The sequence below is a fragment of the Carassius auratus genome, chromosome 19 (genome assembly GCF_003368295.1).
Source record: "Carassius auratus strain Wakin chromosome 19, ASM336829v1, whole genome shotgun sequence".
In the NCBI taxonomy this organism is placed as follows: Eukaryota; Metazoa; Chordata; class Actinopteri; order Cypriniformes; family Cyprinidae; genus Carassius; species Carassius auratus.
Genome location: NC_039261.1, coordinates 6,855,837 through 6,882,024, shown reverse-complemented (window position 1 = coordinate 6,882,024; position 26,188 = coordinate 6,855,837). Strand labels below are relative to the sequence as shown.

The window sequence follows — 26,188 nt, the reverse complement described above, 5'->3', positions numbered from 1 at the left end:
ACTCTTGAACTTGGATGAACCTTATGAAGAAACATCAAGGCCATACTTCACCCTAAAACTCTGCATTGAGAGAATAAAAACTATTTGTTGGACCACTATGTTTTTGTTAGTAAAAATCATCTTATTTTCAGTACATGATGTCCTTACGTGTGCCAGATTCTGACTATATACACAAAACCATTCATAAATGAGTGGTTTTTAATTCAATTCAAATTTAAACTTATAATTAGAAATTATAATGTCTAATTATTATGACACTTACAGTTATGCTCACTAAGGCTGTATTTGAACAAAAATACTGTAAAATCTTTAAAAAATATAAAAAATATTATTTTTTATATCCGTTTTTTTTTTATCTATTTTCTAATGTACCTTATTCCTGCTATAGCAACTGACACATTTTTAGCATCCGTTACTCCAGTCTTCAATCTCACATGACCCCTTAAGAAATCTGAATTATATGCTGATTTGGTGTTTAAGAAACATTATAATTATTATCATTAAGGTTGATTATAAAAAGAACAATTATTTTTTAAATGTAGAAATTACAGGAGAGATGTGTAAAAACAACCTTTAAATACTATTTGATCTCTTAATGCAAAAATTAACAATCTTTTGTCTTTTTTTCTGGGAATCACACTTTCTACAGTCTACACCATGAATGAACAAATAAACACTTATTTAAGAGTAAGATCTTTCATTGCTAAAAAACCATACCAACCCTCCAAAGTGCACCCTGTGTTTTTGAAACAAAGCTTTGATTACCGCCTCAGAGCTAATTCCTGGGTTTTGACTTACACCGTTTCATCAATTACAACTGTATTATAATTATATCTTACAGAGCAGAACGTCAAGAGTGAAACATCAAGCCGCGTCAGACGCTCATTCAGCGCAAGCCCCTTATTGTGATCTTTGCGGTGACAACCTGTTTTCCCCATGAGCAAAGCTACCATTAACAGTAACTAGCATTTACATGCTTATGATAGCTCTCATCCCACAAGCACATCAAAGCATCTCCCAATGTCACAATGGTCCACAGCCCACGTCCCTGCAATATTCTGGCCCCAAGATATTGCTCTTGTTCCTTCTACCATCTGCTAAGTGAAAATCTGATCACTTGAAAGAAAGAGCACACCTTCTCTCAACAAGCTGGATGATTTGAGGTATTATTCAGAAAGCGTGTGGGGAAATCTCTAGAGGAGAAGACAGGTGTAGCCGTTTGATGGATTACCTGATGTTTCTGTTGCTGCCGCTCGCTGAGACTGCGGCTGTAGCTGTTGTTCTTGACAGTGTCCTGACTCATGTCGTCCACGCGGTCCATCAGCATCTGCAGGCTCTTCTTCAGATGAGTGCTGCAGAGAAATGACGAGGTTAAGACCTTTGAATAATGGAAATAATGAATGTGCATTTGATTGCTTGTTAATTAGTGAATGCTTCTTCATAGTGTCTTACAGTACGCAAAAATAAATGCATTTTATGAATAACATGGAGAAACTCAGGTAAACCAGAAGAGAAGCTGACTAATTCTTACTTTTATATAGATGTCATTTTTTAGCAAGGTCACATTAAAAAATAAATTATATATATATTAATACTTGTCTTAATTACAAACATATTACCATTTAAAAATTGAATGAAGACTCTTATACTCACTAAATATGTATTAAAATACCAGATGAAAAATAAATGTTTTCTATTTTGATATATTTGAAAAATCTTAAGGAACGCAAATGTCTGAGCAGCAGTAAATCTAAACAGCCTTCAAACATGATGAGTTTTTTCACTGCTAGCGAATAAAAATATTTTTTTGCTCGCACCAAATTTCAGAATGCTTGGATTAGAAATGTAAAACTCTGCCAGTATCTTGGCCAAGAGATCGAAATCTTATGGGAAAGTCAAATGATCAAAGCACATCCTAGCCATCAACAGAGTAACACAGAATTGAAAAAAAGCAGATAACACGGACTGCTCATTAATAATTCATCCCGCTCCGCATACATCAAGATCATTTGCATGTATCATGCGATATGCAAAACGGGTCCCCACTGTAACTAGTAGAATGATATCCATATTTTATAACAGGACAGCAGCCCGTAGGACCGAGGCTTGGGAAAATGTCTTTCAAAAGCAGTTTATCTGTTCGTGGTGAACCCTATTAACAACAAATTAGCCTCGCCAGCATGTTCCATTAATCTTGAAGAAAAATGCAGGACGTATGTGGGAGAAGTGAGATCCCGGGGGTCCGGACAAATCAGGAGCAGCTCTCTATCATGCATGAACATGTATACCCTTGGTGCACATCCACACAGAGATTTATCTTAACAACAAGTCATCTTGTAAGGTCTATGTGCACTAGAAAGAAATCTCTCATTAGCTGCTGGAAAAATCCAGATAAAACCAGATTAGTCTTTTGGAACAAGGTCTGCAACTTCTCCAAATCGGTGATTACTCAGTTCAAGCTAGAAGATCTTGGACCAACAAACCAGCTTTACTGTATGACCTGGTCAACAAGCCTGGAACAGCTTAATAAACTTTATTACTTAATATTACTTTGTGGAAAATAAAGTTTAAACATTATAAAGTACACTCTGAAAAATGTATATTAGGGTATAATTGGATAATAATTCATATTAATGGTTATAAATTCATCAGATTTTCTAAAGATTACATTTAAAATTCTTATGAAATGATTAACTAATAGTTTAGCAATATTTAAGTTAATACTTAAATATCCAATATCAGCCAACATTAATTAAATTAAAAACATCCTTAATATCGACCAATATATTATAATGGACTGTGTGGCTTTAGTATCGGTTCAACAAATGAATGGCAAAATGGGTCTGTTAATAGGTGACATGACAGGAAGCAAACTTACTGCGTACTAAAATAAAATGTTTTACAAAACCTAAACTCAACTCCTTAGCCAAATGTTGATTTACAGTTGATATACGATGTTGTGACACTCCAGAAGTGCAGCGGCAAACCGTAGACGCACCCTCCGCTACATTTCCAAAACACAGAGAACAAGACCCAGAAGACTGTGGATTTCAAAGGAACACAAATCCAGATTAGGACTGATGACCGTAAAAACGGCAGTGAGCAAAAAAGACGACACAACTTTAGGGAATCTGCTCACTGTATATTTAACGAGAAGATTGTACCGTAAACCACAGCTTAACTAGACTCCGAACAGCAAAAAAAAAAAAAAAAAAAAAACACATACACAGATTTTTTTTTTTTTTTTACTGCCCCTACAGGGCAAGTTATATAGTTTGCTGGCTCTGCAAGTTTGGCAACAAAGCAAGCTTGTGGAGTCTAAAAGACAGAAAAGAGAAAGAGGGAATGTGTGTGTGTGGCCCTGGAAGCAGTTTTTAATGTTTCTGAAGAGTCTTTCTGTGGAGGCGCGCCAGCTCTGATGAATGAGGGCAAGCATCCCTGTATGACCTCCATCTTTTACCATGCACCTCATTATTCAGAGTCCAATGAGCTCTATGGATCTTTCCCTGTCCCGCTATCTGAATCTCTCACACACACACACACACTCTTACTGTATATATATACATACATACAAGACACACACCTGCAACATGCGTTCAAAAACACACAAGTCTCTTCTGCTCACCAGGCCTGCATTTATTTGATTCAAAAAGCAGCAAAACAGTACATTTTTGAATTATTTTTACTATTTAAAATAACTTTTTTTCTATATAACCTGTGATTTCAAAGCTGAATTGTAAGCATCATTGCTCCAGTCACAGGTTCCTTCAGAGATCATTCTAATATTCTGATATGCTGCTCTAAAAACATTTATTATTATTATTATTATTATTATTATTATTATTATGTTGAAAACAGTTTAGTTTCATTTTTTCAGGTTTCTTTGATGAATAGAATGTGCAGAAGAACAGTATTTATCTGAAATAGAAATCCCTTGTAGCATTCTACATGTCTTTAGCATCACTTTTGATCAATTTAAAGCATCCTTGCTAAATGTATCAATTTCTATAATTTTTTCTTTTTATTTCAGATAAATGCTGATCTTTGGAACTTTCTATGCATCAAAGAATCCAGAAAAAAATTACTCAATGGTTTTAAATATTGATAATAATAATAATAATAATAATAATAATAATAATAATAATAATAATAATAATAATAAATGTTTCTAAAGAAACATAAAAAAATCTTACTGAAAAACCTTTGTCTGGAAGCGTAGTTTCTATAAAACTAATCATGAAAAAAAAAACGTCAAGATTTAGCTATGTTCTGGGAACAGCTTTGTCCCTAAATTGAAGCTGAGTAAAGCCACAAACCCAGCAAAAGCTCAGTAACACAGATAGACTTACACCCCCCATCTGCATCTCCTGGCTTTCATTAACATATTTATTAACACTTCACCATTTCTGTTTCTGGCTCTGTCTGAAACTCACACAAACAAATCAAAACAAAACTCTGTTGATCTAAAATGGGCTTCATGAATAAACCGCCAGTGACTGCAGTCTCAAATGACTCAGTGAATATTAACATCCCCCTAAAAAGACAGTTGGAAGTTGTTTATCTATTATTTGATTAGGAAAGAAAACACCATCCATGACGGTAAGTGGACCCTGTCAGTGAAGCAGTCGCATGAGGTGAGCGTCAGACTGGGGAACGTGGTGTCCCAGTAAAAGCTGAACCGCAGGAGAAAGGTGACTCATTAAAATCACACCATCCTATTTCGGAGCACTATTGACGGAAGGTTCGGGTCATCTGGAGTCATCGTAAACCACCACAGCATAACACAGCACAAGCTGGCCAAAAAAAACAAGAAACCAGCATAAGTCAGTCTAAAGAACTTATCTTAACACATGACACTAATGTGTCACAGACGATGAGACGTCCTGATTAACCATGAAAACTTTTACAACAAAGCAACAGATTTTAGAGAGACAGGGTTGACACAGTATCCAGACGTGACATGACAAGCAATTTGTCAGTCCGCACCGAAACAGACAATTTATTCTGACAAGACAAGACGAGCGTCACATAATTAGTCTGTCTACACTAAAAAGAAACAATATATTAAGGCATGGTTCATCCCAAAAAAGAAAACTCATATTTACTCACCCTAATGTTGTTTCAAACTGGATCACTAAATTTCATTTATGGAACAAAAAGCATTTTTAATTTAAAATAATATTAGTTACTTCTCGCCAGTATAATAATAAAAAAAGTATTTTGAATCTATAAAACATGCATTTTATTTAATCTTGACTTCCAACATAACTAGCATGCCTGATTTAGGAACTTTGTTGTATTTTATTTTAGTCAGATCTCAATGAATTGGTTGATTCGGTTCACAAAATTAATGATTTAAGATTTGGACCGATCCGGTTTTTGAGTTCAGCTCACTCTGTGATCTAGCTGCATCAGTTAACAGCTCATTGGAGGAGAAGATCAAATAACAACTTATATTTTGGGGTGTTTTAAAAAAAAAAAAAGGAATGATTTTGACTATTCTATACATTTTTAAGACTAAATGTTAGGTGACATGAACATAAAATAAACTAAATAAAAAAACACAACTAAATTTATACAAAATAATAAAATACAAATCTCAAGGGATTTGGTGTCCTTTTTGAAGATTGAACCATTCCTGTTTCATTGTAATTGCATAGAGAGAGAAAAAAAGCAACCAGTGTATTCTTCCATATTTCTCATTGTGTGATTCACAAAAGAAAATAAGTCTTGCCGGTAAAAAAAAAAAAGTGACTAACAAAAGGAGAATACGGTAAGACAACACCACAGATAAAAACAAAAGAGATAGCTTTTATCACTCACTGCATTATGGCGTCATGTCTGGTAAGGATAAGCTCAAAAACACTGAGCTCACAGATACCCCTCTTATTCTACAAAAGCAACAGCGATCTTGCATTACTGGAATCAACCAGAGTGACGATTGGTTAGATTTATATAGAGGAAATGATCAGAGGCGCCCACTCTCTTTCCTGGCCAATTAAAGAGAGACTTGAGGCCAAACAGATTCCAATGATGTGTCCAGATCATTGAGTCAATGAAGTCCACCAGAGTGCTCTGGGACAGTGGATCATGGAGTTTAGTGGTTTGGGGAGCCACATTCAGGCCAGATGGAAGTCTAACACCACTCTATTGACAGCCATGATGGATTCGCCTCAACCCAAGGGGGCTGATTTTGTTTTCAGATTAAGTAGCTCCTGCCCAGCTTGAGTATCCAAGCTTTGTGAAACAAAGAGATATATATATCTAAATATATATATCTGGGAGGTGATATATACACACACACACACACTGTATATGAGTCTAAATCACTGTGGTAACTAAAGACATGGATGTGGATCTGGACTGCAACACACACAAACACACTATTTAAGGGAGCCAGAGAACCAGGGTGCCAAGAACATGAGAAAAGGTAGAGGAAAAGAGAGGAAAATAATAAAAGGAATAGAGAAGGGTTAGCACTGGACCCACCAGAGGGTTGAGCTCATTTTAAATTGGGTCTGTTGCCGCCCCAGACTTACAGATTCTCACACACCCACCCAAATCACATCCTCACGCCAAAATACTGTAAAACTCATAATTCTTTTTTCATTTAGCTAAAGAAAAAAAATCAATTCAATTTCGCCCCCAGATGAGGGGTGAGCCTGCTGGGAAGGATGGGAGAGAGTAAGAGAAGGAGAGAGAGAGAAAGACAGGGAGGTATTGTGTTAGTAAGGCTGCAGTGGTTCAGTGTTTGCTTTGGTTTCTAGGGTAACACCAGACTGCAAAGAGATAACTTAAACAGATGTGGAGAACCCGACGGAGGGAGGGAGGGTGGGAGGGAGAGACAAAAAAAGAAATCAGGAAAAATAACGAAACAGAAAAGCCACAGATAAATCCGCCTTGTCTGTGAGTGTTTCTGGTATTTTGGTGCTTAAAGAAAGAGCAAATCATGTCCAAAGAGAGAGAGAGAAGCTAGAGTCATTAAAAGAAAAGACAAAGGGGAAAAAACTGGAGCAAAAATATATGAAATTCATGTGATTTACTGATTTTTTTAAAAAAAGAGAGAGAAACGTGTTTATAAACATGGATGGCAGGTATGCAGTTTGTTGACACCGTCACAGAGATAAAAACATTAATAACAAAAAAAAACAAATTCAAATTATTCTCAACTATTCAAGTATACAATTAGGGCTGTCAGAATTATGAAATTTTGCAACAATTAATAAAAAAATTATATGCAAAACTGTCTAGTTTTTTTATATATGTCATTTGCAGCATAACTTTAATACACATTGATGATTTCCTTAAAAATTTTTCCTATTATGCTCTTTTATAAAGTTCTTGATTTTGTTTTGGAGGTGTAATAGAACAGGCTCTCATAATAGGTTGTTCGAAAAACACTTTTTTTTCCAACTTATTTGACATTGTTACAACAGCTCTCTCCCCTGAATAGTTCCTGCATCAAATGAAGGCCCGTCTTCTGAAATATGAAATGCACTGCGATTGGTTACCTGCGCCAGTCTGTGTTGTGATTGGTTATATATAAAATAAAAAAAAGCATAATAGCAAACCTTTGAAGATTGTAAACAAAAAGTATTTAATAACAAGAATGTGATATTCCAAATATTTATTAAATAACTCTGATATACATTTTTACATGATAAAAAAAAGTGTCATATAGCGAAATCAATGAAATAGCGACGCGATGACATAGTTACTAGGGATCCACCAAATGTTCGGCAGTCTAAATCATTTGGCCAAAAATATCAAAAAGACATAAATTGTACCGAACAATGACATGATGCTTTCAAATAGTGGCACGCACAAACGCAGCAAACATGACGGTATTGTGGAAGCATTTAAAACTTTCAGAGAAAGACGCAAAAATCAGTACAAGCACCAACAGCGGGAGACCATTTAGTACTGTTTCACAAGTCTTTGATGTAAAGAGGAAGGGGTGGTTGTTGCTGGTTACTATATGATGATTCAAATTGTGAAATGGCCTTAAACGATTAAATACACTGCAGAGCATTATGTTTTGTAAATCACGCAAGAATTGCATGTTCAAACAGTGCTGCATGAGCTCGTTAGCCAGGGTTCAAAGTACAAACCGTGAAGGAAATCTACACTGAAACTGCATTACTTGTCTGTTGCACACTAATATTTTTATGAATTTTTATAAGGTATGTGACAATGTGATGCGTGCATCTTTCCAAATTAGTAATGAGAATAATTTATAAATATGCTGCTGTCAACAAAAAGAAGCACTGAAGGCTTCCTGTGGGTTTCCTTCAGAATAAAAGCTCCATCAACATTCACAAAAGTTAGTATTTTACTTTTGTTCTGTTAAATAAAATTAAAAAGACAATAATGATGATAATAATTAAAACAGCTCTATTAATACATTTATTATAACATTCACACATAGTGTTCAAATTGGGATCTGTGATATTTTCTAATGTTTTTAAAAGAATTTGCTTCTGCTCAGCAAGGCTGCATTTATTTAAATGCCTGATTCAAGACGGAGGTCTCAAAAACAGCCACAAAATATTATTTTACTAACTTATTAATTTTAAGTTAAATTGTGCTTAGTTGGTATAATGTCTACTAAAATGTTAAAAAGTGTTCAGTGTTAAATTAGTATTTTTAAATTGTTGTTTTGTATTAGTGTACAATGTTTAAAATTAATAATTTATTCTATGTAGTGTCAATTTAATTCATTTCACATTTAATACGGGAGGCATCTCAAATATGTCAAAGTTATATCTTATATCAAAGTTGACCATCTTTTTTTTTAAAGTAACACAATCGTTACTTTCACTGGTAATTGGCTACTTTTATAATGATGTAACTCACTTACTATTTGTGAGAAGTAACTAGTGATTACTTTTAGTAACTTGCCCAACACTACTTTTGCACTATAATGCTATTTGTGCCAATCAAATTATAACATCACAGGACTACTGGAATAAGAAAAGGTCATATTTGGTTTAAAATACTGTGTAGCATCTAAAATGCATCCTTTTTCTTAATTCACATACATTAATACTTAAAAAATGTATAACACTGGTTAATCTACACACGGGATGCATGGGTGTTTATGCATCTGTGTGTAAGTGCATGTGAACATCCAGTTTCAGAGAGGGAGGTAATTATGAATGTATTCTTTCAAGTCCTCAGCAGTGCAACGAAGGTTCCTCCTTTCATCTGGAAAAGCCAAATCTGGTAGGCCGAATTATGAGAGACAAATTAAAAAGATAAAATTCCCTTTCTAGTCAGCAGAGAGAGACCTTCAAACCCCTCTTGGACCTTTGACAATTCAGAAAGCAGCGGCAAAAATGAATGTTTATGTCCCAAAAAGCATCATCTCAACCATAGCTGCTCCAAAAATAATTAATAGATTAAAATGATAATTGGAAACTCAAACCACCCTCCCTTCCCCGCAGATCCTTGCAAGCTGTAAACGGTGGACGAATTTAAATTAAGAAAAAATGAGAGTGGAAAAGAAATGAAATAATAAAAGTGTGTGAAATATTGATAGCGTCTGATGTATTGTCTCATCTGCGAGATCACTGAGGGCCGACCATGACAAACAGGGGAATTGAAGAAGAAAATTGACCAGCACAATGATCTATAGGAAACGATCATTCATAAAGCGAGCCGGCTCCTCTTCAAAGCGCCCATATTAACATCTATTTCTCAATGTTGTATTTCACTCTCTTCCAAAGAGCTGTTTATATGGAGCAAAACCGAATGAAACAATCCTTACTAAAAAACACTCAAATCGAAATAAGATAAAGGCAGCCATGCAAAATTGCTTGAATCTCCTGTACTGTATCTTTCCCAAAAACTGTGAGTGGATTGTCATTTTATCGTTGAAGCTAATTTAGACTATATTTAAAGTGTCAATTATTATCCCCAAATCGAGTGCTTGTTTTAGCCACCTGACCTTATGCGCACTGATTCAACAAGTGCTGCGAGTGTGCCCTTTGTTATGACCTATGCAAAACAGACCTTATCTGTTTACACAAGAATACTCAAACCGAGCATCATTAAACCCTCAATGTCAACAGTCACAGAAAAGTGCAGGGTCTACAATTACATATAGTAAGGTTACCTAGACAGGTTCTTCACGATAACCATCTCTTTGATCAGAGGGTCAGAGGAATCTTTGCCACAACTGGGCCATAGTGTAGTCTGGGGTCTGTAGGAATTTTGATGTTCTATCATATGCTCAGCAAGGCTACATTTATGTTATAAAAATACCGTGCTAAATATTGTTTCATATTTTTATAACAGGTAAGCCATTGCCACAGATTCTACATCACTGCCAGTTTAGCCCAGCCTACAGATTCTACATCAGTGCCAGTTTAACCCTGCCTACGGATTCTACATCACTGCCAGTTTAGCCTCACTTACAGATTCTACATCACTGCTAGTTTAGCCCCGCCTACTAATCCTACATTACTGCCTGCTTTTCTCCGCCTACAGATTCTACATCACTGCCTGTTTAGCCCCGTCTACAGATTCTACATCACTGCCAGTTTAGCCCCGCCTACAGATTCTACATTACTGCCTGTTTAGCCCCGCCTACAGATTCTACATCACTGCCAGTTTAGCTCTGCCTACTAATCCTACATCACTGCCTGTTTAGCCCCGCCTACAGATTCTACATCACTGCCAGTTTAGCCCCGCCTACAGATTCTACATCAGTGCCAGTTTAACCCCGCTTACAGATTCTACATCACTGCTAGTTTAGCCCTGCCTACTAATCCTACATTACTGCCTGCTTTTCCCCGTCTACAGATTCTACATCACTGCCTGTTTAGCCCCGCCTACAGATTCTACATCACTGCCAGTTTAGCCAAACCCGCTGATTCACAAATATACTGCAGTAGCGTAAATGTCAAGAGTGGCAAAGGCAGGTCTACGCAGAAACCAAAAGTTCCAGACCGCGTCATTAAGAACTCGGCCTTTGTTCTCTTCATTTTACTGTGGATTTCTTAAAGGGGGGGGGGGGGGTGGAATGCTATTTCATGCATACTGAGTTTTTTACACTGTTAAAGAGTTGGATTCCCATGCTAAACATGGACAAAGTTTCAAAAATTAAGTTGTACGTTTGAAGGAGTATTTTTTACTCCTTCCGGTTTGTCACAAGTTTCGGAAAGTTGTTTTCGAGTATGGCTCTGTGTGACGTTAGATGGAGCGGAATTTCCTTATATGGGTCCTAAGGGCACTTCTGCCGGAAAAGCGCGCGCTCCCGTATAGCGAGGCTGAGCACAGACATTTCACTGATCAGAGCGATTCACTGATCAGAGCGAGAGGGTCGCGAAAAGTCACAAAAGAAGTGTGTTTTTGGTTGCCAGGGCAAGACAACCCTGCACAGATTACCAAAAAAAAAAACAGCATTAAGGGACAAGTGGATGGAGTTTATATTTACAGAGCATCAACGGAGTTGTGCAAGTGTTTTTGTTTGTTCCCTGCATTTCGAAGATGCTTGTCAAGGCCCAGTTTGACGACGGATTTGCGTATCGTTTATTTCTTAAGGATGATGCAATCCCAACGACAAAGGGTCACGATTCGTGTGTTGGAACCGCAGGCGGTGAGTAAAACTACTTAAAATATCTCTGCCTCCTTGTTAGTGCGTCGGCCTCCAAAAGCCTACTGCCGCTCGTGATTCTTTAGCTCCACCCACACGTCACGCCTCCAGCCGGTCGTGTTTTTCCGGGAAAAATCGGTACAGACTATCTTTCTCTTATGAATATAATAAAACTAAAGACTTTTTGGAGTTATGAAGGATGCAGTACTACTCTATAGGTACTCAAGATTAACAGGATATTGAGTGAAAACGAGCATTTCACCCCCCCTTTAATGAACAAGGCACAATTTGATGCAGGATTTTCAAAAAGATTGAGACTAAAAGACGATCCTGAAACTTTATATGTGGACCTCAGACAACAATATAAAATAAAAAACAAAGGCAGTTCATGACCCCATTAAATTAAATCTTACTGAAACGCTGTCCTCACAAAGACAAACTGAAACCAATGTAGTACTGCAAAACATGATTTAATAGCTGTCTGCAAATGTTTTCGGATGTTATTGTTGAAGACAGAATGACCTGCAGAATTGACATTTTGGTGACAGTGGTGCTTACAAGGGATGAATTTAGAAACAGATAGTGTTTTAGTACATAATAAAAACCCTTCCTAGAAATTGGGTCTTTAAATTCATCCCCACATTTGTTCTGTCAGATCAAGGTAGGAGATGTCTAGCTTCTGTCAGAATGAGGAGTAAAGCTGCTTGTGAACTGTCATATTTGAATGTTCACTTCAAGTTCAAGAGCTAAAAGTCTGAGGACTATCTAATGAACAGTTTCACTGTTAGCAAAATCCTTTTATTTAGATAGTCTGGCATGAAAGCCATTAAAAGCAGATGTCCTTTAGGAGCAAATCACCTGGGCGGCAATGACCTCTTCATTAGTCCTCATCAGAGATAAGTTACTGCTAATGTGAGAAAGCATAATATGAAATATCTCAGCACTAGTTTAAATTAACACATGTCCTCATTCGCATTAGGAAATACTGCACTTTTATAGAAATGCATGTGTGTATGGTCAAATCTGCTGGAAAGGTTCAAGCGCTTGTGTTTGTCTGCAGTAGTGGATCTGTCCTCCAGCTCCCACAGCAGAACGTTGATGAGATGAGAGTTTCTTAATGACAATGGGCACCTCCTCGAACATGTTCTCATAACCCACGCTAGCCTTCTTCAGCCTGAGCACACAGAAAAGAGATTTTCATTGTCACTGATCCATTGATCCATTTTCAGAATCTGGAAGTGACCCCTGTCAAAGAATTGACATCACATTTTTGATAACAGCAAGCTACCACTGTGGCCTAACTAGGCACAATATGTCAAGTTTCAAGCAATTTTTACAGGCCATATTAAAAGTGAAACAGCTGTGCGATTTGACATAATCATGGCCAATTTTGGAGGAGCATTGGCCCAATCAGATTTCACAGTTGGCCGGGCCACCCAGCATGACACTGAAATCAACAGACACCAATCAACAGACAAAAGGTGCTTGCTCATTATGTATAAAGAAAAAACATCACTAGTTTGCTTACTTTCACTACCTTTCTTTTGAACAGCCTTTCTACTTCCTCCCAATCAGTTTCAGACTTTAACGCCCTCATTAGGATCTGCTTGTTGTCGTGTCTCCTGCAGTGTGGGAGTGGAAGGCAATGTGTAAACAAATCACTCTAATGAAATGATTGGATGAATTCAACTCTTCTCCATTACTAATCGATCCATTAGACAAGCACTCTAGGCTGATTAGTCAACTGATTTCAAAAAGGCAGTTTCTGTTAGATGTTTTTAGTTTTTGTTTTCCAGATCAGAATTATAAGAGAATATCTCAGGCCAAACTACAAGGGAGACTGAAGTAAACAAGGGATTGGACCATTTATCCAGAATCTCAGCCAATCCATCATTCACCAATACAAAACTGCTAGATGTTGTCTTCAACAATATATAATAACTTAACAGTTAAATAAAAAGTATTAGAAAACGGTTATACAAACGATTTTTAGAAATACATTTAGGAATAATATACATATATACATATATATGAATTATATATATACACACACACACACACACACACACACACACACACTTGATATTCTGGTCATTTTGTTTTTTCTAAGCACATTTACAATTTCCAATTACATGAATCGGACAATTACTACTTTTGTATTTAGTCATTTTTAACCTGCTTAATAATTATACATACCATGGTATAAGGCATTTTTTACATCCAGTCTTTGTTAACAATTATATATCACTTATAAATTATTACATACAAAATGACTGGTAGTTATTAAGATTAATGTGGTTGGTAACTGGTAAAATGTGCTTGGGGAAAAAAAATAACCAGAATATCAGCTTACGTACATAATAATTATGAACACATATGAACAATAATTATGATCTATCTATCTATCTATCTATCTATCTATCTATCTATCTATCTATCTATCTATCTATCTATCTATCTGTCTATCTATCTATCTATCTATCTATCTATATATATATATATATATATATATACACTAAGTCACTCACACACATACACACCCACACATTACTCCATCTGAATTAAATTCATTGATTTAGAGGCTTACCCATCTGCTGAGAAGTCATTCTCTTTACAGATCTCCATGAGTTTTGGGGACAACCTGTAGGCTTTCAAGCACACAGAACCCCGGGCTGTCTTGATGGGATCTACAGAGAAACAGAACCAAAGACAAAACATAGATAGTCTTTCTGAAGATAGCAAACCAACCAAAGTGTTCTGACTTGCTCAACACAGGGTACTATCTATAAGCTTCAAAAACAATAAACACTGTAGCAAGACCAAAATACAAAAGGCAGTAAAGGCTGTTTTGACAACCGTATGAAAGGTCAAATTGAAGATATGAAGTTTGAAAAGATACAGTTTACGTTAATCTACCAAGGGAACAGAACTGTCAGCCAGTCAAAGTGGATTAATCTCACTGACAGAAGGCTGACATTTTGAGTGAAAAAAATAAAATAAAATCATTAATGTTCTGTCGAAGATGGGCAAAACTTGCCAGTCAGCTGTCCGTTATCCATTATCCAAAGACAGGATTTATAGCACGGTTCTGTTCTGATATTAAATGCATTTAGACACCGTGGAAAGATGATCTTGAAACTCCCCAAATGACATAAAAATGGCAATCTAAAACAACTCAAGGAGATCTCAAGATCTGCTTAGACACAGGTAAGATTCAGTTAGTCTTCTCCAAGTCCCTGTTGAAATGGAGTGGACTGAATCAATAATGTATTTAAGCACCACTTCTGAATGCCTTTTGGAACAACAGTGTACACCACTTGAAATGACAAAAACAAAACACAAATACAGAAATAAACAAAAGTGCATAAGGAAAATAGATCTGCACAGATTGTGACTGGTGCTGGTCACTGTGATGCTCAAAGAGGTTTTTAAGTGTTGCATTGTGGTTTCTAAAATTTTGAGTGGTTTTTAGTGTATTGCTAAGTGGTTTCTAGGGTGCCACCACACACCAAAATCTCTGACTTGTGTAATGTATTATAGAATGATAATGAGAATATAGCACTGTAATATAATCCGTAAAGAATTATTTGGATTGATATAAAATTTCGGACACAACTTTGTATAGAAATATACTACAAATACTAGAAAGATGACATGATGCGGCAGAAAAAAAATTCACTAGTGGCCTCAACTCCACTATATGTCCTTATATATATATATATATATATATATATATATATATATATATATATATATATATATATATATATATATATATATATATATATATTAGGGGTGTAACGGTTCACAAAATTCACGGTTCGGTTCGATACGATACACTGATGTCACGGTTCGGTTCGGTTCGATACGTTTTAGATACAGCAAAATGTAAAAACATCTCAACTTTTCAGAATGCCGCAAGCGCACCGCGGGTCATGTGACAAGAACCAACCAATCAGCTTCATCCTTTCCCGTAACAACGTTGAGAGCTCAGCCAAGATGAAGGATCAGCTGATCATAGTTGTATATGGATTGCAATTTTGAAATAAATTTAGTAGCAGAGCTACTGCAAGCGATTTTTAGAGCTGCAAATCCATTTATCCTTCGCTGAAATTTCCGCGTCTCATGGAGAGAGCACGTCATTGTTGCTTAGCAAAGACAGACGCCTCATGAGCGCTTCTGCCCGAGCGCTTTGGAAAGGAAACCACTCTCTTGCCATCACCATTATAGCTTAAAGGGAATCCAAAGTGCATCCAAACACCAGACCTGTTGGTTATTGGAGGATCTTCTCATTTCTAGTCTGTTAAACGCATTGGCTATTTTGCAACGAGCCTTCAGCGCGTACTGAGTGAGCGAGCGCCTGCTGAGTAGCCTAACATAAACATATAAGATGGTGTTTTTTTCTTCTTCGGGAGTGTCAGGGGCGTTGCCTGTTACGTTGTTTGGGTTATTGGGCTACCTTGTTGAACGCATATCATTATATTTCTCTCTCTCTCTTTTTTTTTTTTTTTCAAATATAATTAAATACTCCAACGAACCGTTCGGTATACATAATGCGTACCGCGTACCGAACCGAAAGCGTCGTACCGAACGGTTCAATACGAATACGCGTATCGTTACACCCCTAATATATATATATATATATATATATATATATATATATATATATATATATATATATATATATATATATATATATAACAACTAGTACCTGAGAGCCAGAAGTACATATGGGACCATTTCTATCAAGTCTCACAGTTTGTGGACCCATTGGCCCTCTGAATGCTTTCATTGTTCATGTGGAGAGTGTGCTTGGTGCAGGGTGGGGTTTCTGGCAGCTGCTAGGTGTCTGATATATTTTTAGTGAGGAGCGCCTGCTTGCCACCACAAGGAGGAGACTGAACAAACACTCTGATAGGGATCCACATCTGGCCTGAGGGGGACGTCTGAGGAAAGTTACAGACAGCGTGGACCACGGGACTGAGAAACGGACAGGGGGCGTGAATGAAGGAGGGGAGCGAGGAACAGTCAAAGTTTTATGTTTACGTTTTCATCCAAATCCGCACTGGAATCAGAGTGTGTTTACGCCGCTGCTGTCCCAGTTAGGTGGGCGAGTGGAGGAGTACAACCTTTGTTTGTGTGTGTTCAGGGAAACAGATCTGGCTGCTGTTAATGCAGCTTGTCTGACAATTCCTCCGCCCTCGTGCTGCCATCGGCCCATCAACATCTGGGATGGGTGGTGTCTGCGCCGGTGGATAAGGGGGTGTCCGGGTCCTGAATCCACTCCTGAAGGTACACATCAGCTCTGCGATAGCAGGCTAAATAAACAGAGGGGAGGAAACCCTGTCTAGACGAGGCTGCTGCCGGGCCCGCTACGCACACCAGCCTCCTGTTTACACAAGGGGGGAATGCTGTCCACAGCCAAGAAACGATGGGGAAGAGAGAGGCGGAGAGAGAGAGAAGGGAAAGTGGTAGAGCAAAGCAGTGGGTGAGGGGTGTGTGTGTGTGTGTGTGTGTGTGTGTGTGCGCGCAAGCATGTACAAAAGAAATAGAGATAGGGAAGTCCAGAGGAAAAAAAAAGCAAAGAGCAAGGTGATACCAGAAAGGACAGCTACATACCTGAGACACAATGTTTATACTGTATATGCACATCCTTTTCCCATTATTCGAATAAACCAAAAGATTTACTGGAAATACTGGTAAAGTTCTTAACCTTTTTAGTCATTTCGGAAATTGGACAGTGAATATAAGTTTATTCATGTCCACCTTAACACGAAAGCATGTGATGAATTGCAAAATGTTGGTCATTGTCTTCTTAGAAATGTAGACCATGATATTTTTTGAATGTCTGTAAAATGTGACCCTGGACCACAAAATTTATTGAGATTTACACATTCATCATCTGAAAGCTGAATATTAAGCATTCAATTGATGTATGGTTTGTTGGGATAGGACAATGTTTTTATATATTTAGTTTTTATATATTTTTATATATTATATATATTTTATATATTATATATAAAGTTTTTATATATTTACGATAGGAAATGTAAAAAATAAATACTTTATTTAATATCCTAATGATCTGTGGGATAAAAGAAAAAACGCTAAAAGTTTTGTCTTTTGCTACAAATATACCAGTGCTACTTAATACAGGTTTTGTGGTCCAGGATCACAAACGTTAGTAGAAAACAAAGTGAGTCTCAATCAATAAACATGTCTTGTTATTGCAAAAGTTGAAAACAGTTGAGCTGCTTAGTATTTTTGTGGAAATTGTGATACATTTTCAAGATTGTTTCGTCAATAAAAAGTTTAAAAGAACAGCATTTATTTGAAAAAAAAAAAAAAAAATCTGCTGATATTGAAATAATAAATTTCTATACACATTTATGCATTTTTAGTTGACAAACCGGGAAAACGAAAATGTGTTTGCTGTGGATAATAAAACAATTTCATTGGGAAAAAAGTAATGAAATTGTTCTGTTCTAGGAGCTTTTTAAATAGCGGAAATAAATCGTCAAAAATTAAATTTAAAATTAAAAATTATTTCCAAAAAGGATATGGACAAACATTTAATATGCACATTCTGCCTTACAGAGACAAAGTTTGAGCGTAACCTACCATATATAAGCAAAACTGACTCTTCGATGGCGTGTAGCTGAACTGAGAGACCAGAAGGGCCCGGCTGACAAAAGAACCATAGAAAGTTGACCGACACCAACCCACATGAAGATGATCAATGTTTACATGGCACAAACTTCTCATCATCTCCATCTGATACTGAACTACAAGAGAAAAGAGAGAGAAATGGCATCAGGATGAGGGAGAAGGCATGATGTTATTTCTCACATTTGCACATTTGCACATTTTGCTTGACGATTATTGTCTCTCTCATTATGTGTTGCTCTGAGCAGCTCTTCACCTGAACAATAATAGGTCACAGTCACAACAAACAACAAGGACATGCAAAGTGCATTGAGAGGGAAAATATTATACAGATAAAATCATGCCCGCTTTGTTTAATTGTCAGTTAAAAAGCTGTTAAGGGTAATAATTCGCCTGCCCTGGAACCTGGGGACCAATATTCAACAAATATATATATATATATTCTATCATTATTATTTTAGAAAATCATTTCAGAAAATTAAGTTAAGTATTTTTAACATTAGGTTTATTTCATCTTGATTTACATCCTGTGGTCACTGAACACTTCAGCAATATGAAAAGACAGCATCAATATCCTGTTAAACAAAACTTTAAAACCTATATTCACAATTTAGCACAATAGCATCTGGATGCCTTAATATTCAGAAGGATTTTAGGATAAAGTTACGATAACTGAAGAAAACCAAAGGAATATCAAGGTAATCTTATTTGAATCCACAAATGATTAAATAGCAGTCTGTTCATGCTCAGTGTATAAATCGTCTGTGCTTCGGTGTCATGTAAAAACACATCCTTTTCTTTTCTAGCATATGCACCATGAGCTTTTGAGCAAAGACCCTCTCTGACAGAACTCAGACAACCTCGATGCGGGTTTTAATGCTTAAATGAAATGGATTCGAAGTCTTGGACATTCAAGAACTCTGTTAGCAGTCCAGTCTCACTGTAAGTATAGCCAGTGATGCACTGTTTAATACTGTAGCATAGTGAATTGATATTAAACATTACATTTCTGTCTGGAAGAAAGAGTTATGCTCTGTAATTAAACTCAACAGCTTGTATGTGACCGAATGATCAACAAAGTGAGTGTAAAAAAACGTAAAGAAGATACACAATAGGTCAATGTTACTAAAAAGAATATTTTGACAAGCTGACAATAAATTGGCCGAGCCCAAGAGTCTTAAAATTCTCTTGCAAAGGGCATATTGTAGAGGGCTAAGAAAACTCATATTTGTCCATCCCTAGTGTACAGTAAGATCACAGAAATATCTGTGCAAGTACACAAACTTTCAGGACAGACATGCACTTACGGAGCACTGGGCTTCCTGTCAACCCTGGAAACTTCGACCCAAACACGGCCAGATTTGGTACTACAGACAGCGATAAATGTACGAACACAGACACATTAACTCCTCGGCTTAGCTGGACAACAATTTCCACTCTCGTGTGCCAAGCCAGAATCCTGATGTCCCGAAAATACCTCCTCTGACAATTCAAAGGCCATTCAGTTTTATCCCGAATGCAAAAGGGAGATAGCAGGATTATTAACAGAGGAAAGACGTCGAGGATGAACATAACAAGGGTCTTCATTTTATTAAAACAGCCAGTGTGTCTCATAAGGTACATTAAATAAGAAGTGGTCCGCTCTCATGAGAAAACATCTGCGATATGAAGACTAGCCGTAGGATGGAAGGCAACAGTAACTCAAAAAATTAAAACTAATCAAATGGTTGATCCTTTGGGGGGGGGGGGGCTCTCTAAAAGGAAATGTGTGTGAAAAGAGGGTTGGAGGGGACGAAAACAAATGAGTCTTTTAGAGTGGATGCAAAACGGACTTCAAAAGCAGTGAAAATTGTGTGCATTCCAGTACACGGGACAGTTTTAAAACCACAAACCAGAATTTGCAAGGACAAATGAGTTGCATGAGAATAAAGAAGAAGAAAAAAAAAAACAGAAAAGATGTAAAAAGAAAAAGAGAGACAAAACGAACAAACCCAAACCCCCTAAAACACATGAAACAACAAAACAAAAAACAAGATAATGAGAGTCTTGCTGATGGGATCCTGTAATTAGATGGATTTTCATACAGAAAAAAAACACCACCCTAAAAAAAAAAAGCCAAGGCCAAACCCAACAGATTTTTTGCATGGAAGATTTTTTTTTTTTTTTTTTCACGATCCGAGACCTCGTATTAACTTTTTGACTTCTTCTGTGGACACTTCAAATGTTGTGGGTTACAAACAGAAAAAAAGGAGGCCTAAAAATGGCAGAACTGTACAGCAATGTTGGCGGCTCGATTTCAAAATGCTAATGTTAAGGTAGGACCAAAAAAAGAAATGATCAAAGATGTCAAATTAAAAGGAACAGCATCATCACTCTTTATCACCTCAAGGTCAAAGTAGTAAGGCAGAGTGTATTTTGGGTTGTGTAAATATAATAGCCACTGCTTTTGTCTGTACTTGAATCATGCGGCTTGTTACAGAAAAATGTGCTATATTCCAAGCAAACTGGACTAACAATTTTCACCTAGCAAACCATAAAACTATGAATATGATATTCTAGACAAGTGCCGGTATTCGGTAATGCGATATATCACGATAATGAATATGCACAATATTGTCATCGTGGGCACTTCAAAATACAAATAATAATACATTATTACAAATTATTCTGAATTTTGAGTGCATTTTAATATTATATTTCACATCAACTGGTTAAATGCACAAGTGCACTTTCACTCTCTGACAGCAGATGGCGCTGAACAGCACAAATGCAGCTGTTACCCTGGAAACCCCATAAACAAACGCTACTTTGTTTCTGAAACATATTTAAATTGTTTTTAAAAAGCCATTCTAATATGTGTATTCGCTATGGTGTTCATCACAGCGCCAAACAGGCTACTTAAATATTTAGACTTAACTCCTTCCCCGCCACTGACGAGTTATCTAGTCTTTTAGAAGACAACGTTTCCCCGCCAAAGACAAGTTTTTAATTACACATCTTCTGAACAATTACAAAACCTCCTGAACAAAAACACAGGACCCACTTTATATTAAGTGGCCTTAACTACTATGTAATTACATTTTAATTAATAATTTAGTACAATGTAATAAGTACAATGTACTTATTGTGTACATACATGTTTTTACATTGTACTTATATTAAAAAAAACGACATGTAATTACATACATTACAATACATTACATACATACAATACATTACATTTATAATTACACTATTGAACCATACTTTACACCTTAACCCACCCTTAAACTTACCCATACCTCCAACCCTCTCCCTAACCTTACCCCTATCCCACCTCAATAGCAGCAAAAGTGTTTTACAATACAATATGAACACAATAAGTACATTGTACATATTGCACATAGTAGTTAAGGCCACCTAATATAAAGTGGGACCAAAACACACATGAACAGGACGGAGAAACGAGCAATCTCTTATGTAAACAGATGCATATTAAAAATTATGCAATCATCAGCAATAGACAGCATATAAATGAAAACCGCATGATGTTACGGAGTAAAATGTTGATCCAGGAAGTGGTAATGTTATGTTTGTGCAAGCTTTGGTGTTATTGATAAACGTGATTTACTGGATTAATGCTTGGATAATACTAATGAATATTATACAGATGTAGTTTTTTTATAAAAAATTAATTTTCTCACCTTTTTGCTCAAAACTATAACTTTTTATGAAACCTACCTATATTTAAGTGTAAAAAAAAAGAATGCTATAAGCATTGACCGATAAAACTTTTTTTTGTTGGTTTTTTTAAAAGTAAAACTTTAAACATTTAAATATTAATACAGCAAAATATACTGGAAGCCATAACTTTTTAGTGAAAATCATCAAAATCGCTGACTGTGGTTGGCAACTTTTTACAAAAATGCTGGCGAGGAAAGATTTAATAGGCTTTTCATTATATATATATATATATATATATATATATATATATATATATAAAAAAGTTTACATTTTAATCTGGACTACAACATGCCCTAATTATTGTTTGATTCTTCATTGTTTGGTCACATATATATATACACATACACATACACACACACACACACATTACGGCTTCATTAGTTTACATTAGTTAATTCATTAGTAAACAAACTCCCAAACATTTTAATCTAAACATTCATTAATATAAAGGTAATTCCAATATTTAACAACACAATGTTAAAATCTAAATTTGCAACTGTGTTATTTAATGAAGTTGTATCTTTTTTTAACAATGACTAATAATTTCTGTAGCAAATGTATCTATGGCTCATTGTTAATGTTTATGCAATAACTAAGGTTAACTCATGAGACTTTATTGTAAAGTAACACCTATTGGTCTTTATAACTCCTTTGCACTTTAATCTTTGTAAAATTCATTCAATCATTTTTTTTCTTTTTTGCTTTATTTTATTTAAATGTTCAGTTATTTTTATTTAACCTGTCATACTGTATTATGACAACACAAACAACCACTCAACATGTTAGCAACATGATAAAAGCCACTCAAAACATGTTAGTAATCCAAAAGAAACGCCTTGTTAACCATATTATGGTGGTGATTCACTTATATACATAAAAGTTGTATTTTTGTTTATGTGTTTTGTATCCAAATTAGCTAAAAGGAAATCAAAAAGTACTTTCCATCCCAGAATCTTACTTTTACAGGAACAGTCTCATATCATTTAGTCATATAGTCATCTTAAAGTAACCTTAACACAACCTCAAACTTAATTTAATTCTAATACTAATGACTCAACATGACAGCTCACCATGTGAATTTCTCTCAATCCTTCAGTGCCATGCAGAGGACGGGCGTAAAGGCGTATATATATATATATATATATATATATATATATATATATATATATATATATATATATATATATATATATATATATATATTAAAACCAGGCCTGTGTTGTGCTAATCAGCTCAGTGAGACACTGGGGCCACTGGTTTATGGAAAGGTTCAGCTCACATAGGCCCCATCCCAAATGGCACCAGAGTCTACACTTTGTAAAATGGCCTACTGGGTAATAGTCCGCTGTGAAGACCACATCAATGCAAAAGGGCACATTGTGCCATTCGTGAGCACCTTAAAATGTCAAACGGGACGCCCCATGGCCGCAAATCCACATCAAGTGCGGCATTTGGGACAGGGAGCACAATAATTCTGGGATAGGCTTGAATGTATTTTATTTTAGATACTGATGAAAAGTATCATTATGTCTGAGAAGCTATTCATTTTCTTATAAAATAGGACATTTTAAATAATAATTAGTGATAGAAATTCAGTGGTAAACAAATGCATAGTAATTATAGATATAACATTTACTGGATGGATGATGTGTTAAAAATATGCAAAATAACCCCTTTTTCTTAATAAAATAGAACATTTGTAATGATAATTGGCGATAAATATTCAAAGCTTATCAACAAATGAATAATTTTCACTGAAAGATTTACTGGCTGAATAAAATGTTCAGAATATGCAAAACAACCGGTTTTTCGTCTATAAAACAGAACATTTTGAAAGATAACTGGTGATAATTATTCACTGATTATCAACAAATGAACAATGATGATTATTTAAACATTTATTGGCTGAATAAAATGTGCAAAATGAACCTGCAGAACTAGTGTTTTTTTTTTCTTTTTTATACAGATGTGTCGCTTTATCGTGTCCTGGATAAATGAGGACAGGATCACAGGTGACACATGTCATCTGCAGGCAAGTTCTCCACACGCTGAAACCTGGGACAGATGCTACAGCCCAGCACCTGGAGTACTAATAAGAGGAGCCATCTCACTCTTGTTCCCTCTACACTCCCGTCTCGATCTCTTGGTCCTTTTCTTCATTTCTTTTACATGGCTCCTGTCTCACAGACTTGTTAGATAAATTCAGACAGTGACAGCTTGTCAGGTCTCTGCAACAGGGTAGGATAGCCCAGAAAAATGTGTGAAGATCTACTTCCCCGAAAGGCATGCAAATTCAAGATCTCAGCACACTTAATGCAGTAGGTCACCCAAAATGAAAATTCAAGAAATACCAGTATTATTTTCATATTACCGGCAGCTAATAAATAGCCCATGCACAGTAAAATTCTATACTTTGTCTAAATAAATAAAAAATGAAAATACATATAAAATACTACAAAAATTTGAGATTGGTAATGCTTTAAACATTTAGTTTTTAGTCTCACAAAAGCTGCATTTATTTAATCAAAAATACAGTAAATGTGTGTGTGTGTGTGTTAAAAACATTTTTCTGCTTAAGATTTATGTAAAAACCATCATATATATTTTTTGTAATTCTTTGATTAATAGAAAGTTCGAAAGAAAAGAAATTATTTTACAATGAATTTTAACATAAAACTTAGACTATAATGTCATGTATTAATCGATTTATTTCTTGCTTGGTGAAGTAACGTATTTATTATATATATTTTAAGTATTTCTCTTAACAAATAAACTGATTATTATTTTGGGATAAGCTTAAGATTACATTTACAGTGTTACTAAATTTGCAGAGTTTTTAAAAATAACTAAACATTAGAAGACAGCAAAGCTTAATGCAAAAACACAGCAATAAATTAAAAAACATCTTAATAACCAGTACGTTGTCAATAAATTGTTCATCTGTAGAAAATCCTGCCATCATTTACATCCTCTCTTATCGTTTAAAACTTGTAGAACTTGCTTTTTTCTGTAGAACACACAAAAAAATTGTGATTTAAAAAAAAAAGGATATTTCAAGCTCCAAAAATCCTTATTTCTGTATCCAATGCTGACTTTTTTTTCATAGAGGAATATATATATATGAGCTATTTAAAAATGAACATCATAAATCAGGTTCATATACATAGTTCCTGTTAGGATGTCACAAACTCATTAGAATTAACAGGCATGGGTTTCTGATTCTATACTACAAGCTTTAGCCTATATTGATTTCAAAACGGCTTCTCCAGCAATAAATATATCCCCAGAGCTCAAAAAACTTTGACCTTTGGTTTTCTTCACGCACTTCTCCTGTCTCTTAAGCCTGCAATTCCACAGCTAACGTCACACGAGCCGTTATGCATTTAGGGTCTACTCTGTTCTTCCACGTTTGTCCTTTGATAAGAACTCTCAGCAGCAGAAATAGCAGACCTGTCAAAGCTGAAGTCATACTTGCACTTAGTACCGATCTAAACAAGGATGTGAAGCATTAAAGACACTGTTCATGCTTTTCAAAAAAAAAAAAAAAAACAAGCACAAGCGGCGTCATAGAAAGCTGGCGTTTAGCTAAAGAGCTATAGCGCCATCTAGCGTAAGCACTTTTTCTGTTCATGTCCTAAATAAACCAGAACCTCTACTTGTAAATCTGTAGGTATGATGTGCAGGCAATCACCGACACACAAATGTAAACACACAAACAAGCAAGTAATAAGCAGGGCAAATAAAACAAACAAGCCTGCTACTGGTTTCCATAATTCATAAAATACGGCATCAATTGAATCTTAATCAAACAGGAGACATTCCTGGCTGTTTGGCGAAGGTCTTAAGCTTGACACGGCCCGTACATGTCTCTCAACAAAGACACAGTGTCAATACATCCCAACGCTTAATAACATCACATCCCGAGGCCTTTCTCTCTGCTAGGCAAGCTGAACTAAGCTGTTGTAACCCCTTCAGCTATCTGACCGCCTCGGTGCACGCTACGCCCCTCGGGAAGCTCTCTCTCCGTTACTCCATGGTCCCTGTCTCCTAATTACACCAGAGAAATCATCTACACCAATCTGTCAATCATATTTCCGCTGAGCAGCAAGGCATTGCTTCTGCCCTGAAGAGATGGAGAAGGAAAGAGAGCTAAAGAAGATCGACATCTCCCTGGTGGGCTCTGTAAGCTCGAATGGAAGA

At 36.0% G+C, this 26,188-nt stretch overlaps 1 pseudogene; it reads right to left on the bottom strand.

The window, feature by feature from the left end:
- The window catches only part of LOC113120178 (eukaryotic translation initiation factor 3 subunit H-B-like), a 47,214-nt pseudogene that overhangs the window by 6,240 nt on the left and 14,786 nt on the right, over positions 1–26,188 (bottom strand).